We start from the raw sequence: 17,174 nt of genomic DNA on the forward strand, positions 1-17,174 counted from the left end.
TTTGTTGCAACCTGTTTACATATATAAAACATAAAGAAAGTAGGAGAGGATATGACAAGAATTGGGCAGGAGGCACTATCCCACCACACACTTTAATAAATTGGGAAAACTATGGGAAACTCAAGTCTGGGTGGCCAGACAGGAAATGAACACCACTCTACCCAAACACGAGCCAACTTCATGAAGAGTGTCAAAGCCACCTGGCTCATTGCATGGTTAGAAGGAAAATGACAAATTCACAGTCTACATTGCAACTACATCATACACGAGAAGTAAATCAATGACATAACTAGGACATGAAATTTTGATATAAAACAAGGCAAAAAAATAATAATAACATTATATAACACTGGTGAAAAATTCAATACACAAGAATTTGCTGACATTATATCAGCCGTAACTAATGTAGCAGCAGAGCAGGCGCTCTGAGGAGGGTATTGCACACCCTTTGAAACGCAGAGATCAGAAAACACATAGCACAAAAGTTCTTTTTCAAACACAAACACAATATAGATGGTACATCAGTTTACAGAATCAGAAGAACACAATGATAAATGAAGGCCTAGTGTTCCTATAGCTAACATTTTCACCTACAATGTAGAAACACATTTCAACAAGAAATGATTTTAACTCTGTTGTAAGAGCTGTTTCCTTCTGCAATCTCTTTATGTAAGGTGGCAGGCTATTATCAAGAATGACACCAAAGTGGCTCACATGTCTTTGGGTATGAGTTGTTCCAACTTCTACATGGAGGAACCCATATTTCTGTGTGTTATGACTATGGTAATCATGGTTGGTTTGCAGGTCATCAAGTCTAGCTCATCTCATCAACACACTTTTGTGTATGAACTGGAAACATATAGTAAGCAAACTGAACTTTTTAAATACAGGCTTCCAGTAAGACCTAGTAGAGCTGTGTGACAAGATTCAAATACCCCTTTCATGCAATGTAAAAATTTCGTTGAATTGAATATCGATTTTACCCCAAAAACTATTCCATGAATTACAAAGGACTGGAAATAGCGAAAACAAGCTACTATAGCTCTATGTGAGATACAAACCTTAGAAATAATTCTCAAAGCAAAACAATCATGAGTTTAGTAACATGATCTTTGGAGTTTAACTCTTGATCAACATGTATCCCTAAAAATTTTGTGCATCATGCCAATTTCCACCCAGTACTAGTTGGAGATCTTGATTTTGATTCATCTTTACAAATTGAATATAATTTGTTTTCTTAGCATTATGGTCGGTCTCTTAACACTGAATGCAGGAACGTGAGGACTTGATCGTTTATTGTGGACAGAGATTCCTTAACATTGTTACTATTCCACTAGCTTCAGTTACAAACAATATGATATTGGCTGCAGTTTCTGAAATGTGTATATCATTTAAATAAATGAAGAACAAAAGGGGACCTAACATACAAGACTGTGATACACCTATTTCGACTTTGTTTGTTTCAGGTACTAACCTCATTTTATGACCAGAATCAGTTGATGTGAGCTCCCTAACCTGTGATCTATTTTGCAAATATGACTGAAAAAACTTGTTTTATATCCAATTTATCCCCATTGTTACCAGCTTATCTCAAATAATTTCATGACTAACAGTGTCGAAAGATTTAGAAAGATCTAAATTAACTCCTACAACAATATTGTTGTTATCCATGTTTCTAGCTGGTTCGTCTATGCAAACAATTGCCACTCTTTCTATGCTTATACCCGTTCGAAAGACATGGTGATAATTAATCAAAATATCCACGGGTGTACTGCCGGTCTAAAGTGTCCAACGGGCACAATATTTCGGCGATCAAACATGTCGCCATCATCAGGTGAACTGACGGACTGAGCTCCTGTGAATGTGCCGGCACGGAGATCCGTACGCTATGGCTGCTCAGGGGGGAACTGGGTTCGGTCGCGGCGGCGGCCGATTTAAATACCCTCCGCCCGCGGCGCGCTCCCTCCGCCGTCCGCGCCCCACGCCACGGTAGCGCGGTGGAACAGATTGCGACGGCGTCTGAGATGACGTTGGTGTGATGGCTCTGTCCGCCGTGGTCGTCACAACTATGCGTTTGCTCGATTTACTCTTGATTAACCCAATCGCTGGTTCCCAAGCCTTGCTAAGATTATAGCCACAGTCACGGTTTATGAGGTCGTCATTGGTGCGAATTTCGATGGCCTCTCTAACAACGCTGTCCCAGTATCTCCACGTCTGTACCAGAATCCTCGTGCGGACAGACTCCATAGCGTGATTTTCCGACAAACAGTGTTCAGCGACCGCCGACTTGCTCGGATACATCAGTCGAGTGTGCCTCTGGTGTTCACGGCATCGATCCTCGACGGTACGCATCGTCTGACCAATATACGACTTGCCACATTGACACGGAATCTGGTACACGCCGGCCTTCCTCAAACCGAGGTCATCTTTGGCGCTCCCCACCAGTGCACGAGTTTTATTCGGAGGACAAAACACAGTTCCGACCCGGTGTTTCTTCAGAATGCGGGCGATTTTCCCCGAGAGTGCGTCTGTGTATGCAATAAATGCAGTGCCTACCTCCTCCCTCGTGACTTCATCCATCTCAACAGGTTGTGCTGCAGTGGTTGGGCGGAGAGCACGTTGGATCTGCCACTCTGAGTACCCATTTTTTCGAAACACAGTTCTCAGATGTTCCAATTCCTGGGGTAGACTCTCTGTGTCAGAGATAGTGCGCGCCCTATGTACTAGAGTTTTAAGTACCCCATTCCTCTGTGAAGGGTGGTGGCAGCTGTCTGCGTGCAAATACAGATCAGTGTGTGTTGTCTTTCGATACACCCCATGACCTAGGGTGCCGTCAGCCCTTCTCCTGACCAAGACGTCAAGGAAAGGTAATTTGCCCTCCATAGTGAATTTGATGTTGGGGTGTATGGAGTTTAGATGTGTAAGGAAGTCAAGGAGTTTGTCCATACCATGTGGCCAGATGACTAACGTGTCGTCCACGTAACGGAAAAAGCAAGTAGGTTTCCATTCGGATGACGACAGGGCTTCCTCCTCGAAGTTCTCCATGTACAAATTCGCTACCACCGGTGAGAGTGGGCTACCCATGGCGACTCCCTCCGTTTGTTCGTAGTATTCTCCATTAAAAAGAAAATACGTGGAAGTCAAGACATGCCTAAAAAGTTCAGTGGTATCCTCGTCAAACCTCTGACCAATCAACTCTAGCGACTCTCGCAGGGGTACCCTCGTAAACAAGGAAATGACGTCAAAACTCACCATGATATCTGACTCATCCAACCTGAAGCTATCAAGGCTTTTAACAAAATCCTCGGAATTACGGATGTGATGATGGTATTTACCCACAGAAGGACTTAATATTCCCGTCAGGTATTTGGCCAACAAATATGTAGGTGCCCTGATGTTGCTGACAATGGGGCGTAATGGTACCCTCTCTTTGTGAACCTTCGGGAGTGCATATAGTCTAGGCGGTACCGGACCTTGGGGTAACAATTTCTTAGCGTCACCCTCCGGTAAATCTGCGTCCTTGAGAAGAACCCTCGTCTTGTTCTCCACCTTCTTTGTAGGGTCAAGGCTGATCTTTCGGTAGGAATCGTCATTTAGGAGGCTCTGCATCTTACCAGTGTAGTCCTTATGGGAGACAACAACTGTGGCATTGCCTTTGTCAGACGGTAAGACAACAATTTCAGAGCGTTCACTCAGATCACGAATGGCCGCCCTCTCTTTACTGCTGATATTTGACTTCATCGGCTTGGATTTCATCAACGCACCACAAGTTTCACGACGTATTTCCTCGGCTGATTCTGGCAGAAGTCGAACTGCAACCTGTTCAACAGCACTAACAATTTCTGCGACCGGAGTGAACTTGGGGGTGGGAGCGAAGTTGAGACCTTTCTGCCAAACGGGAACCGCATCATCACTCAACACCATGCACTGGTGGGAAGCGCCAAAGATGACCTCGGTTTGAGGAAGGCCGGCGTGTACCAGATTCCGTGTCAATGTGGCAAGTCGTATATTGGTCAGAAGATGCATACCGTCGAGGATCGATGCCTTGAACACCAGAGGCACACTCGACCGATGTATCCGAGCAAGTCGGCGGTCGCTGTAAATTGTTTGTCGGAAAATCACGCTATGGAGTATGACCGCACGAGGATTCTGGTACAGATGTCGAGATACTGGGACAGCGTTGTTAGAGAGGCCATCGAAATTCACACCAATGACGACCTCATAAACCGTGACTGTGGCTATAATCTTAGCAAGGCTTGGGAACCAGCGATTGGGTTAATCAAGAGTAAATCGAGCAAACGCATAGTTGTGACGACCACGGCGGACAGAGCCATCACACCAACGTCATCTCAGATGCCGTCGCAATCTGTTCCACCGCGCTTTCTTGGCGGGGGGCGCGGACGGCGGAGGGAGCGCGCCGCGGGCGGAGGGTATTTAAATCGGCCGCCGCCGCGACCGAACCCAGTGCCCCCCTGAGCAGCCATAGCGTACGGATCTCCGTGCCGGCACGTTCACAGGAGCTCAGTCCGTCAGTTCACCTGATGATGGCGACATGTTTGATCGCCGAAATATTGTGCCCGTTGGACACTATAGACCGGCAGTACACCCATGGATATTTTGATTATCAAATACGCTGAGAGAAACTCAAGAATCACATGGTGATAATTATTCAGAAGACTGTGATCGTTTCAGTTACTTTAGAGAATGCTGAGAGGAGTGAAATGAGTCGATAACTTCCAATCTTATCCCTACTACCACTCTTGAGTAAAGGTATCGTTTTCGATATTTTGATCTGTTAGGGAACATTCGCTAACTGAATGATAAATTAACAATTGTGAGCAAAGGGCTCTGCAATTTGTGAAGGAGTACCGATTATGTCACTGGTACATCTTCCACAACCACTGACATTTTGCAGTTCGGGCGTTTAATCACTGTTACTACTTCATGTTAACAAGCTGGAACTAACCTCACGCTGTATGCAGGTGTACGATTTCTAAGTTTGTCCTGATTTCAGAAATTTAAGCTATGTGTGTGGAAAGCATTTGTTAAGCAATCATATATGTAATCTGGCTGCTCCGTTTTGCCAATTTTGATATTTTCAACGTTTGTATGTGTTAATTCCTGTTCTTCATGTATCTCACCTCTTTCACTTGGTGCAATATCTTGTATAGATTTTGATTTATTGCCCAACATCCTTACTACACTATTGTTTCTAAGTAGTTTTGGCTTTTCAGTTACCTGTGATATATTTGTTATAAGTCTTTATCTATTTTATAAAGTGGAGCTGTGGCTCTTTTCATTTGCAAATGAACGTTTTTAAATCCTACAGGAAATCTTAATGCCTGATGTAATCCAGGAACTAGATTTAGTAATCCAGCATGAATGGACTCTAGTCAATTCCTTTGGAAAACACTTTTCAGATTTGACATGAATGTTTAAAAAAATCGTTAGTACATAAGTATAAAAAAAGTGTCTAAACAGGACTCATTACTTAGATTAACGACAAAGCTAATGAAATTTTCTCCAGAAGAATCACTTCTGTTGTGTTAGAAAAAAGTATAGTCATTTCCTTCATGAGTTACTGCTGACTTTTTAAGGACGAGAGCATTATGATCAGATAGCCTTAAGTCAGTATTAATAATTTCTCTCTCTCTGTGGTGTCCATATTTGAAAACGTGTTGTTACATCTGTTATTCTTGTGGAAGTGTGGCCACTGGGTTGCAAGTCTTATTTCAGGTGACGCCACACTGGGTGACTTGCATGTCGGTGATGATTAATGATGATGAGGACAACACAACATCCAGTACACAAGTGGAGAAAATCTGCAACCTGGCCACGAATCAAAACTGGGCTCCCTGCCTGGGAGGCAAGAATGTAACAACTAAACTAAGCAGGTGGACTTATAAGAGGAAACTTGTTGACAGTTTGCAGTTCATTAAGAAACAGCTTTCTTGATGAAGAATCATTAACAAGGTTTATATTAAAGTCCCCACAGACATTTATAGCGGTTTTTTCAGTAAACATAATGTCCAGCTGAGGCTCCAGTTTGTTAATGATGGAGTTTACATACCCACTAGGTGCTCTATGTACTGAATTAATTATTATGTAAATCAGTTGCCCATGAAACTGAATCGCAGAAGCTTCAAAATGTTTTTCAGTACTCAATGTTCCTGTCTCACACCTCATTTCCTCTTCCACATTAGATTTATGAACAATACAAACTCTACCACACTTAGTATCCTTCCCAAATATATGACTGGCCAAATAATCATCAGTGTTCCACCATAAACATACAGCAAGTGTTTGCTTCATGAACTGCAACTTCAAGTTCAAGAGATTTAGTTCGCAGACTCTGGTTATTTTCTCTGATGATACAAGTATAGTAATCACACCCAACAAGCAAGAATCAGCTGAGGAAATTGCAAATAATGTCGTTCAGAAAATTATTAACTGGTTCACTGCAAATGGACTCTGAGAAATGGACTGAGAAAACACAGTTAATACAATTACGTACAGTAAATAGCATTAAAACCATTGATGAATATAGACTATGAACTGAAGTCTGTTGGTAAGGCTGAATATTCAACATTTCTGGGTGTGTGCATTGATGAAAAATTGAATTTGGAGAAACACATCGATGATCTTCTGAAACAGTTAGATTCAGCTACTTATGCTATTAGGGTTATTGCAAATTTTGCTGATAAACGTATCAGTAAATTAGCCTACTATGCCTATTTTCATTCATTGCTTTCATAAGGCATCATATTTTGGGGCACTTCGTCATTAAGAGAGAAAGTATTCATTGCAGAAAAGCGTGTAATCAGAATAATTGCTGGAGCCCACCCAAGAGCACATTGTAGACATTTATTTAAGGAACTTATGTGTATACATAACATTTCATTTCCCTACTCTTTTCCAACCACCCTTCTTTGTTTGGACGTAATGTCCTCCCTATTTTTCAAAATTCGTACCTTCCATCTCCTCCCCTTTGCATAAATATGTAAAGAGATCGAACCATCACAGAACTTGACTGAATAGTCCAGAGAGTACCGGAATGACGGATTTGATAAATAATGTAGTGCTCTTAAAGAGGACATGTACAAATAAAAAAAAGCTAGTGAAAACTTTCTTAATTTCGATAAGATAATGGTCTATTTCGTCTTGTAAAGGGATCTAAAATTCTCGTCAAAACTGGGCACTATTTTAGTACCTTAGGTTTTTCTTCTTTGCTGATTTCCACACAATTGATCTCTCTGTTTGCTGAACTTCACTTCATGGCAAAGATCGTGTCAAGGGCAGGCGACATTTATGTCAGAGCGAGCCACGTTGATGGTATTTCATATCATTGAAATAATGCTATAATTAGTTGAACTTAAACAATGAATTCGTCGCAGTTGAAGAAATACGTAGGTAAGAAAAGTTTTCATTTATTTTTTTTGAGGATTTCTTTTATATTAACGTACGTGAAAATCAGGTTTTGGGCTGATCATTGTTGAATACATTCATAAAATGTTAAATGTGAGTAAGGAAACCAGTTGTGTAATAGTATGGTATGTTTTGTACGAACACATGTAACACATACACTCCTGGAAATTGAAATAAGAACACCGTGAATTCATGGTCCCAGGAAGGGGAAACTTTATTGACACATTCCTGGGGTCAGATACATCACATGATCACACTGACAGAACCACAGGCACATAGACACAGGAAACAGAGCATGCACAATGTCGGCACTAGTACAGTGTATATCCACCTTTCGTAGCAATGCAGGATGCTATTCTCCCATGGAGACGATCGTAGAGATGCTGGATGTAGTCCTGTGGAACGGCTTGCCATGCCATTTCCACCTGGCGCCTCAGTTGGAACAGCGTTCGTGCTGGACGTGCAGACTGCGTGAGACGACGCTTCATCCAGTCCCAAACATGCTCAATGGGGGACAGATCCGGAGATCTTGCTGGCCAGGGTAGTTGACTTACACCTTCTAGAGCACGTTGGGTGGCACGGGATACATGCGGACGTGCATTGTCCTGTTGGAACAGCAAGTTCCCTTGCCGGTCTAGGAATGGTATAACGATGGGTTCGATGACGGTTTGGATGTACCGTGCACTATTCAGTGTCCCCTTGACGATCACCAGAGGTGTACAGCCAGTGTAGGAGATCGCTCCCCACACCATGATGCCGGGTGTTGGCCCTGTGGTCCTCGGTCGTATGCAGTCCTGATTGTGGCGCTCACCTGCGCGGCGCCAAACACGCATACGACCATCATTGGCACCAAGGCAGAAGCGACTCTCATCGCTGAAGACGACACGTCTCCATTCGTCCCTCCATTCATGCCTGTCGCGACACCACTGGAGGCGGGCTGCACGATGTTGGGGCGTGAGCGGAAGACGGCCTAACGGTGTGCGGGACCGTAGCCCAGCTTCATGGAGACGGTTGCGAATGGTCGGCGGTACGTCCACCCGGCCTCCCGCATGCCCACTATACGCCCTCGCTCAAAGTCCGTCAACTGCACATAAGGTTCACGTCCACGCTGTCGCGGCATGCTACCAGTGTTAAAGACTGCGATGGAGCTCCGTATGCCACGGCAAACTGGCTGACACTGACACTGATTCGACGGCCAACGCCGCGGTTCCTCGTGTGCCCGCTGTGCCGTGCGTGTGATCATTGCTTGTACAGCCCTCTCGCAGTGTCCGGAGCAAGTACGGTGGGTCTGACACACCGGTGTCAATGTGTTCTTTTTTCCATTTCCAGTTGTGTATTTCAAGACTGTGTGTGTAATGTGTGTATGTACGTGCGTGCATTATTTAATGGCCACCATTACACGAATGTTACTTTACATTGCTACTGTTTTTTTTCCTTTTTAATGGAACTAATTAAATCTGTGTTTGAGGATCTGGTGGCTAATGGTTTGCATCAAAATAGCTCCGTTCCGAACACGAGAAAAATCCTATTACCAAATCTTCACGGTTTTGAGTTGTAGGTGTAGCTTCGGGTATAACGTTGCCTTGACTGTCGCTGGATTTGCAACGTTTGGATGACGCTTTACTGAATGTAAATACTTAGTATGGCCGCTTTAAATGCAGTTGTTTGTGGTGTGGTGTCAGTTTAGTAAGCTGTAGCTTTGAAAGCTCGTTTCCTGTATGCGGGATCGTCGTTTTTCGTAAAAATGTGAAGGAAACTGAAAAAGTGCGAGTATTATTACTGTTACAAAATAAGAATGTTAAACGTGTTCGTCGTACCCGTGAAATTCTGTTTGGACGTGGGTTAACTCATTAATGCTTTGTTCCTCTTATTTGTTAGACATTGTCTTTCCTGTCTTGTGTCTTTCACACTCACGAAAATGACGTTGGTCGTGAGTTCTGTAATACCACGACAAAATTATTTTGCTTTATTTCTTCTTTTCACCGGCGCTGTTGACACTTGATTACCATACTGTCCAGCAACTTTACTGGCAAGTTGTAGTTTGGTATAATTGATGTAATAGTCATCTTTTACTCTTGTGCTATAATTGTTTGTCACTGTTTAGCATTGGTGTATAATTTGTGTTCTAGGAGTGCTGCATTAATTACGTTGTGTGTTCCTGATTGATATGATCGATGCCCAAATCAATCTTTCCCTATGTAGTGATGTTACTTGGCATGCCCCTCTCTTATAAATGTAAAAAGAAAAATAATTTTGTTTAAATATGTCTTAACTGTATCATGTATATGCATAGAAGTTACGGTCATACTTCTATATTCTGTGAATTTAATTTTTTAGGGTGTCACACAATTTAACCAGTAGGCCGAGCTCCAGCATATAAAAATACACTAGTCAGTTGTAAGGACAGGTTAATGTGCTTAAGATGATAAAAAGTATGAGAGATGAATAAACATACTGATTTTTTTGCCCCTTTACTTGAATGTCATGCTGATGTGTTCTTTACTATTCTTTGCATTGGTTGTTACCTGTTACGATGCTAGACTTAGATACTGCCTGTTATTATTCATCCTTATCAATTTTTTTCTCCACAGTTAATCACAGCCCTCTCTTGCACATCACTGCCATAACGATGTTGTCTAGTTTCTGATTATTTGATTGTAGGACTGGCATTTCAGTTGTTCCAGAAAATTGTGGTTTTGTTTTAGATTACATCTTAATTATTGATGACATGTGAAAGGCCATACAGAACCTGATAAATAGGTTTCTACCTATCATCACTAGTCTTTAGGAATTGAAATAGCTTATGCTTCTGAAGTCTAATTTTAACTAATTCAAATCGGGGGTCTCTCTCCTCTGAACTACAATTTTGTCACAAGCATATCTTTCTTCCTGGGCATAAGCATTTTTTTGTCTCAAAATATGCTATGAATAATTGAGGGTGAGAGGGATTAGTCCTTGGTACTGCATACAGTATCTGCAGAATGAAATGTCCAATGAACATTAAGTTACATTATGTCATCATGCTTGTTGGCTAGTTTACTAATCAGCCATAGTATACTGCAAAGCTCACTGAGAGAACACCCAAATTAAACTATGGCCTCAAAGTTTATCCAAAATTCTCGAAGTTAATGACTCTCAACAATTTTTTAGTTATTAGCGATGTGTGATATATTAAATTTTCAGAGGATCTCTTTTGGGTGTCAGAATTGTGAAGTTGGCAAAAAAAGGGAAAAAGTGATTTTCCAATCTAACATCTGTAAAGTTAGTCACATTTACATGCCCATTTTGAAAATGGCAGAAATGTGATTTGAGGATATGGTGCCAACATTCTTTTATGAAAAATGAATGTTTATTCCTTGTATATGTGTTTCCAGTATAAATATTTATTGTCCACTACATGAATAATTCCTTCATCATCCTTCCAGTCTTGAAATTTTGACAAGTAGTGGCACTACACATTACCATTAGTGAGGCAGTGGGGGGAGGGGAGGGGGGAATGGAGCCATTAGAGAGATATGCAACAGAACTGAGTAGCTGTTATATCCAAAGTTGGCCTAACTTTTTGTGAATGTGAGCAGACTTTAAAATTTATCTTGCAGCTGGATCAAATTTCATTTTTTTTTGTTGCATTTTTTGCTTTTCTTGTTTGTGAATTACTAAGAAACATCTAACAAACAGATAATCTTTATACTCACTAGCACACTGAATACTGAAATGCTCATTAAGGTAAGAGTCCAGCTCTAGCTTTTATTAGGTAGTCCACACTTACAGATATATTCCTAAAAAAAAAAAAAGAAAAAAAAATGTTTCTCTTAGTCTTCTACTTCAGAGCAAATTCATTGGAGGCACATTTAGTTAGGCTACTATCAGATTAATGTTGTTGCTACTTCATCTACTGGTTAACACTGATATCCACTATTCATTGTGCCTTCCTTCAGAGTTTCAACATTACTTGGTGGGATGCTGCACTCATATTTGATTAGATTGCATTTCGAATTTGTGTTAAGCCACCCTTACATAAGTTTTTTGTGGTTTCCCTAGGTTTCCTATGACAAATCTCATTTTAAAAGGACTCGACTATTATCATCGTAGATCGAAAAGTTTGCCCCATATCTAACGTCCTTACCATCAGTGGGATTTTAAATTCTGTGCGTTCTTCCTTCTGTTGAGATTGGTAGTGGGAAAATTACCCATGTTTGTCATTTATAGCACCATGGTTTTCTGAGAAGTCGTCTTGGTGTAAATTTATGAAGCATAACGAAAAGAAACTGCCACTTATGTGTCTCATAGTAGTATAGAAGATAATTTATTGCTGTCTATAGTTTCCTGTATTTGTATTTCAATTGGTGGATAGTTTTCCGTGCTAATTTCTTGTCACCTGCAGGATACTGACAAGTTTATTCTTGACAGCTTGTGTATCAACACATCAGTGTAAAACACATTCTTTAATTTGGATTCACTAAAATGTAATTTCTACTGCAATCATCTCCTATCTTCTCCATTGTTTGGGGAAAGAAAATAATGCTGAGACCCAGTTTTTGTAAAGAACATAGTTTATAAGTTTGTGGTGTTTTTGAAGTGCTGCATTAATTAATATAGGGTGTTGTAGATTGAGATGATTGATGCCCAAGCAAATCTTTCCCTCTGCAGTGGTATACCTTGGCATGACCCTCTCTCATAAATATTAAGACAATTAATTTTTTTATAAATCTATCCCGTAAACCTATCGTATCCCACGGTACATAACAGTTGCTTTATGTTGTGTGTTGTGATAATATCCCCATCACGCAGGCTAAGTGATTGAAGCTATTTTAACAAGCTAGAATTATGCAGTACAGTCATCAGTTTTTCCACGGGAGTCTGTATGTCATTATAAAGTAATTCATTAAAATAAAAGTGGAAATGAAGTATTATATTAGAAGAGAGAACCACCCAAGAATATATACTGTAAAATTATGAGAGAGAATTGCTGCCTAGTACTTTCCTTCAAGAGGTGAGAGCTAGTTAGTTTAATTTTCCATGGGTCATTTGCACAATAATTGGTAATGATGTGGACTGAGTCTTTCATATTCATAACATGAAGTATTTTCTAAATAGACTTGATCATTGACAACAGTCTTTTCTTTCCAAAATAATAAAAAGATGGCTTACAGATGGGAGTAACCACGAGCTTTTACAGATTTCAATAGCAGATATTATTTCACAGAGTAGGAGGAATTAACAAGATGAAACCTTTTCATTTATTTTCCAATTAAACTTTGTTGTATGTCAGACACATTTTACACCACTGGGTAAATGATAAAAAATTTTGGGTGCAGCATTGTACAACCATCTCATTTTTGTTCTGGTACAGTAATTGTGTATATCATTGCTTCTTTTCAACTACAGTGTATTATTTGCAACAAATTTCATGAGAGAATAACTATATCCTGAAGCAGCAGTTCTTAAACAGATGTCTACAGGATGATCATGGGTGAGCACCACATATTATTCTCACAGCCTGTTTATCAGCAATGAAGGCATTCTTTCATAAAGATGGCAATATTATGAAAAGGATAGATTGTGCTATTCCCCATAGAGAGGAGAGGCTGAGCCACAGGCAGGCACAATGAGAAGACCTGCTATATTTTTAAGCTTTTGGCCAAAAGGTGTTCTTCTGAATTAGAAAACATGCACACATTCACACAGGCACAACTTGCAGGCACATAACTACTGTCTCTGGCCCGTGAGGAAAGTGGGATAGCTCGTGAGAAGTTCAAAAAAGGAAGAGTAGGTAACTGTTGCCAACAGGTAGGTCCCTCTTAACCTTGTGTCTGATATACTAACCCTTCCTACATATTTTGGAAATCTAGTATAGTTGCCACATAGCAGGTACAATTCCTACGGTAGAGACAGTTCCATTTCACTGTTACTCAATTTGAGATATTTACCAAATTGTTCGGTTCACAGTGATTTGTTTTATGATATATAAACTGCTCTTCAGACCGATACATTTCCATCGCCAACCACACATCATCTTAAAAAGTAGAGTGGATTGGAGATTTTTGTAGTCGTTTTAATAATTAATATGTTGGCCTTAATGGGGAACAACTGTTCTTGTTAAACATATCACTCCACTCTGGTCAAGCTAAGTAAATAACCATACAAGAAGGAAATCTATCTCTCTCTTTCTCTCTTTTAAACACACCCGCTGTTGGCTTTGGCTTGTTGAGGGAGAGGCCAGTGTCTTAATTACGTATTTGGAACACTGGTTTTGCTTCTTATTTCATGTGATGGAAATCCCTTTGTGATTTCTCCCCGGCAAATTGTTGATGATGTCACTTTGCAAATTATTTTTTATTTCTGTTCATTCATCCAAGGATCATCTCGCAATGATACAGGGTTTGTCGAGGTAATACAGTGCCAATCAGCAGAGCAAAATACATCACACAGCACGTATAACATTCTTTAAGAGGATAAGGCAGGTAGCATATGGGAATAGGACAGGTGTATGACAGTGGCCTAGTTTAAGGAACCATCATGGCATTTGCCATAGGTCAATATGATGTCAGCATCCTAACAGCTGCATTGCCCCATTTGGCATGATGTAACTGTTATGCTTTATACAGCTTCACTCATGATCCTTGTGAAAGCGGTAAACCCTAACCCCGTATTGAAATGTGACAAGGAACTGTAGTGTCGCCATTCATTACTATCCACTACTCTGTGTCCTCTAAGTAATCTTGAATTGTGCAATATTATGTTGTTTTTCCTGTTTGAATTTAACTCCAAACTAGCTCTTGTTCCATGATTAGGAATAGAACTATTAGTGCAGTATTTAGTAATAATTTGTCCGATATGCACCACAGATTGACGTACACACTCAATTGGTACATTAAGGATGCCTAATTTTTTAAGTAGCTCTTTACAGTGAGCCTGACAGCTACTTTCAGTTATTATTATTATTATTATTATTATTATTATTATTATTATTATTATTATTATTAGTATGGCCTTTTTTGCAATTGGAAAAACTATGTCCTTGTTTTGTGACTTGGATCCCCAGAAAAGAATCCCATAGCTAAGAACTGAGTATATGTAGACATAATATGTCACAACATTGGCTGTTACGACCTGACACTAACACCCTAAAAACATAATATGTTGATGACATTATCTTTGCCAGTATCCTTGTACATACTATAATAGTTGACAATCAATGTCCATCCCTAAAAACTTTGTTGTTTGCTACACAATCTACGTGTTTATTATCCTTAATGTGACAAGAGTTGGTTCCTCTCTTTATGCTCAAATGCATACTGTTTGTTTTCTTTTTGTTGTGCATTAATTTATTACATACTGCCCAATTGTAAACATAATTTAGCATTTCATCCACTTTCTCTAACAGCCGTTTTTATGTCTTATCAGTGACTACGATGTTGATGTCATCAGCAAAAATAACTTTTTTTCCATGTCTTGCTTATGTGGAATGTGATTTATGTATCTTGTCTAAATGTTGTTTTACCAAACATTTATCATCAGCAGATGGTTGAACATTCTTCACCTTTCGCATCCTCTTTTTGAACTGAGACTAAAACCAGTCATTCGCTGTCTCCCTTATACCTAGCACTTATAGCTTACACAATAGTATTTTATGGTCAGAGGTGTCAAAAGCCTTGGAAATTGCCTGTAACACAATAATTGTTTTTTAGAGCTTCGGGTACCATCTTCATGAATTCTGCAATGGGTGTTGTTATACTTCTACTTCTGAATCTAAACTGTGCTTCATTAAGGATGGTTTGTTTGTTTGTTCATATAGTTCATCAGTCTTTTAGTTTCCAGTTCTCTCCGCATTGCCTTTCTTTGGCAATGGGTCCACCCATGCTTGCTTTGTTTATTCTGGGAAAAAAAACCTGAACTAAAAGATTCATTTATTAGGTTTGTTAACTGGTGTTGTATTCACGCTTTCAGAACAGAGACGGGAACCTCGTCTATGCCTGCTGTCTATTGTTGTGCTGTATTCCTAACTTCAAAATCTGTTAAGGGAAACATCATGATTGTGAATGCTGTGGAAGCCTTTGTGGGTGCTAAATGTGTTTTAGAAAGATTTTTCTGCACTGTCTTTGCAGTGCCAGAGAAATAATCATTTACAAACATTCCTAATTCCTGCGGACTTCCTGTTATTCTATCCTCATTTTTGATATGTGTGCTATTATCATTGTGTCCGCCCTCTCAGACTTCTTGGTTTATAACCTCCCACACCACTTTGCTTTTATTTTCTGAATTACATAATAACTTGTCATGGAATGGTTTTTTCTTTGTTTTTTAAATATAATATATTTTTTAAATACCCATGATAGTGTTCAAGGATATGTGGGTTAGTGAATGCTCTTGCAAGGAACTAAGAAAATTGAGTGTCTGTGAGAACTTTCTAAAACCTGCAGTTACCCATCTGTTTTCCTATCTGCAGCAGTAGGAATGTCTACTTTTGGAAGTGTCACCTCGAAAATTAACTTAAATAATGTGCAAAATTTAGAGGACTTAACATCTACATTGCTTACCATATACATTTCATCTCAGGTTTGATTTGCCAGTATATAGAAAAAGTATGCACCTTTTGTAGGCCTGCAGTTTCACAGGTTTCATTGAGCATGAAATTTTCACTCTTCAATGGAGTGTGCACTGATATGAAACTTCCTGGCAGATTAAAACTGTAAAGTTTGGAAGGTAGGAGATGAGATACTGGCAGAAGTGACGCTGTGAGGACGGGGCAAGAGTCGTGTTTGGGCAGCTCAGTTGGTAGAGCACTTTCCCGTGAAATGCAAAGGTCCCGAGTTCGAGTCTCGGTCCGGCACACAGTTTTAATCTGCCAGGAAGTTTCATTGAGCATGTTTTTAGCTCTATTATCTGACAGTAATAATTTGAAATGTCATGATCTTTTATAAATACCTTACAGTTTTCCCTGTCAGTGCCCATAAGTAAATGGTCAAAAATTGAAACTGAACTTTTTAAAATCATCGTTGCAGTGTTTACCATTCTTCCCACACCGAAAGTGTTCAAAATGTTTAGGAAGCTGTTGCTAATTTTGCCATCATCTTCTGTGTTGACATTCATGTCTCCACATATTATGCTAATTTTCGTGATTGAGTTATCTGAGTTTCAGTAAATTGGATGAAGCAGATGTTTCACTAGAAAATTGAGAACCCGTATTGGAACACATGCAAATCGCTGTATGGCTATGGACACTTATTAGAACACTATAGATTAAGGTTTGTTTTCCACCCACAGGCTCTATATGGTAATAATTACTGCAAATGCAATTTATTAGTAGTGTAATGTTATCTTGGCAGCCATTGGGAAATGGCGTTTACAGGGTTGATTGATATTCCTAGATTCTTTCTTGGAGTTTCCCAAGTATGTTCCGCGCGAGTTTCCCAAGTATGTTCCGCGCGAGTTTCCCAAGTATGTTCCGCGCGAGTTTCCCAAGTATGTTCCGCGCGAGTTTCCCAAGTATGTTCCGCGCGAGTTTCCCAAGTATGTTCCGCGCGAGTTTCCCAAGTATGTTCCGCGCGAGTTTCCCAAGTATGTTCCGCGCGAGTTTCCCAAGTATGTTCCGCGCGAGTTTCCCAAGTATGTTCCGCGCGAGTTTCCCAAGTATGTTCCGCGCGAGTTTCCCAAGTATGTTCCGCGCGAGTTTCCCAAGTATGTTCCGCGCGAGTTTCCCAAGTATGTTCCGCGCGAGTTTCCCAAGTATGTTCCGCGCGAGTTTC

The 17,174-nt window shown here is 40.3% G+C and overlaps 3 protein-coding genes across 8 annotated transcripts in view; all 3 read left to right on the plus strand.

Annotated features, from left to right (window-relative positions):
- LOC126298264 (uncharacterized) overlaps positions 1 to 17,174 on the plus strand; it is a 226,816-nt gene that overhangs the window by 162,075 nt on the left and 47,567 nt on the right. The gene's annotated exons all lie outside the window — the stretch shown is intronic.
- LOC126299026 (protein GVQW3-like) overlaps positions 1 to 17,174 on the plus strand; it is a 168,570-nt gene that overhangs the window by 139,105 nt on the left and 12,291 nt on the right. The window lies entirely within an intron of this gene.
- The window catches only part of LOC126299024 (uncharacterized protein DDB_G0271670-like), a 31,784-nt gene continuing 21,912 nt past the window's right edge, over positions 7,303 to 17,174 (plus strand). The window contains exon 1 of one of the 6 annotated variants that reach the window (XM_049990666.1): positions 7,303 to 7,410. The gene's annotated coding sequence lies outside the window, so the exon portion shown is untranslated. Of the gene's footprint in view, positions 7,411 to 8,400; positions 8,708 to 8,752; positions 9,455 to 17,174 lie in introns of those variants that run through there. The other 5 variants (XM_049990667.1, XM_049990665.1, XM_049990662.1 and 2 more) reach the window with 5 other exon arrangements.

Source organism: Schistocerca gregaria, chromosome X (genome assembly GCF_023897955.1).
Source record: "Schistocerca gregaria isolate iqSchGreg1 chromosome X, iqSchGreg1.2, whole genome shotgun sequence".
Classification (NCBI taxonomy): domain Eukaryota; kingdom Metazoa; phylum Arthropoda; class Insecta; order Orthoptera; family Acrididae; genus Schistocerca; species Schistocerca gregaria.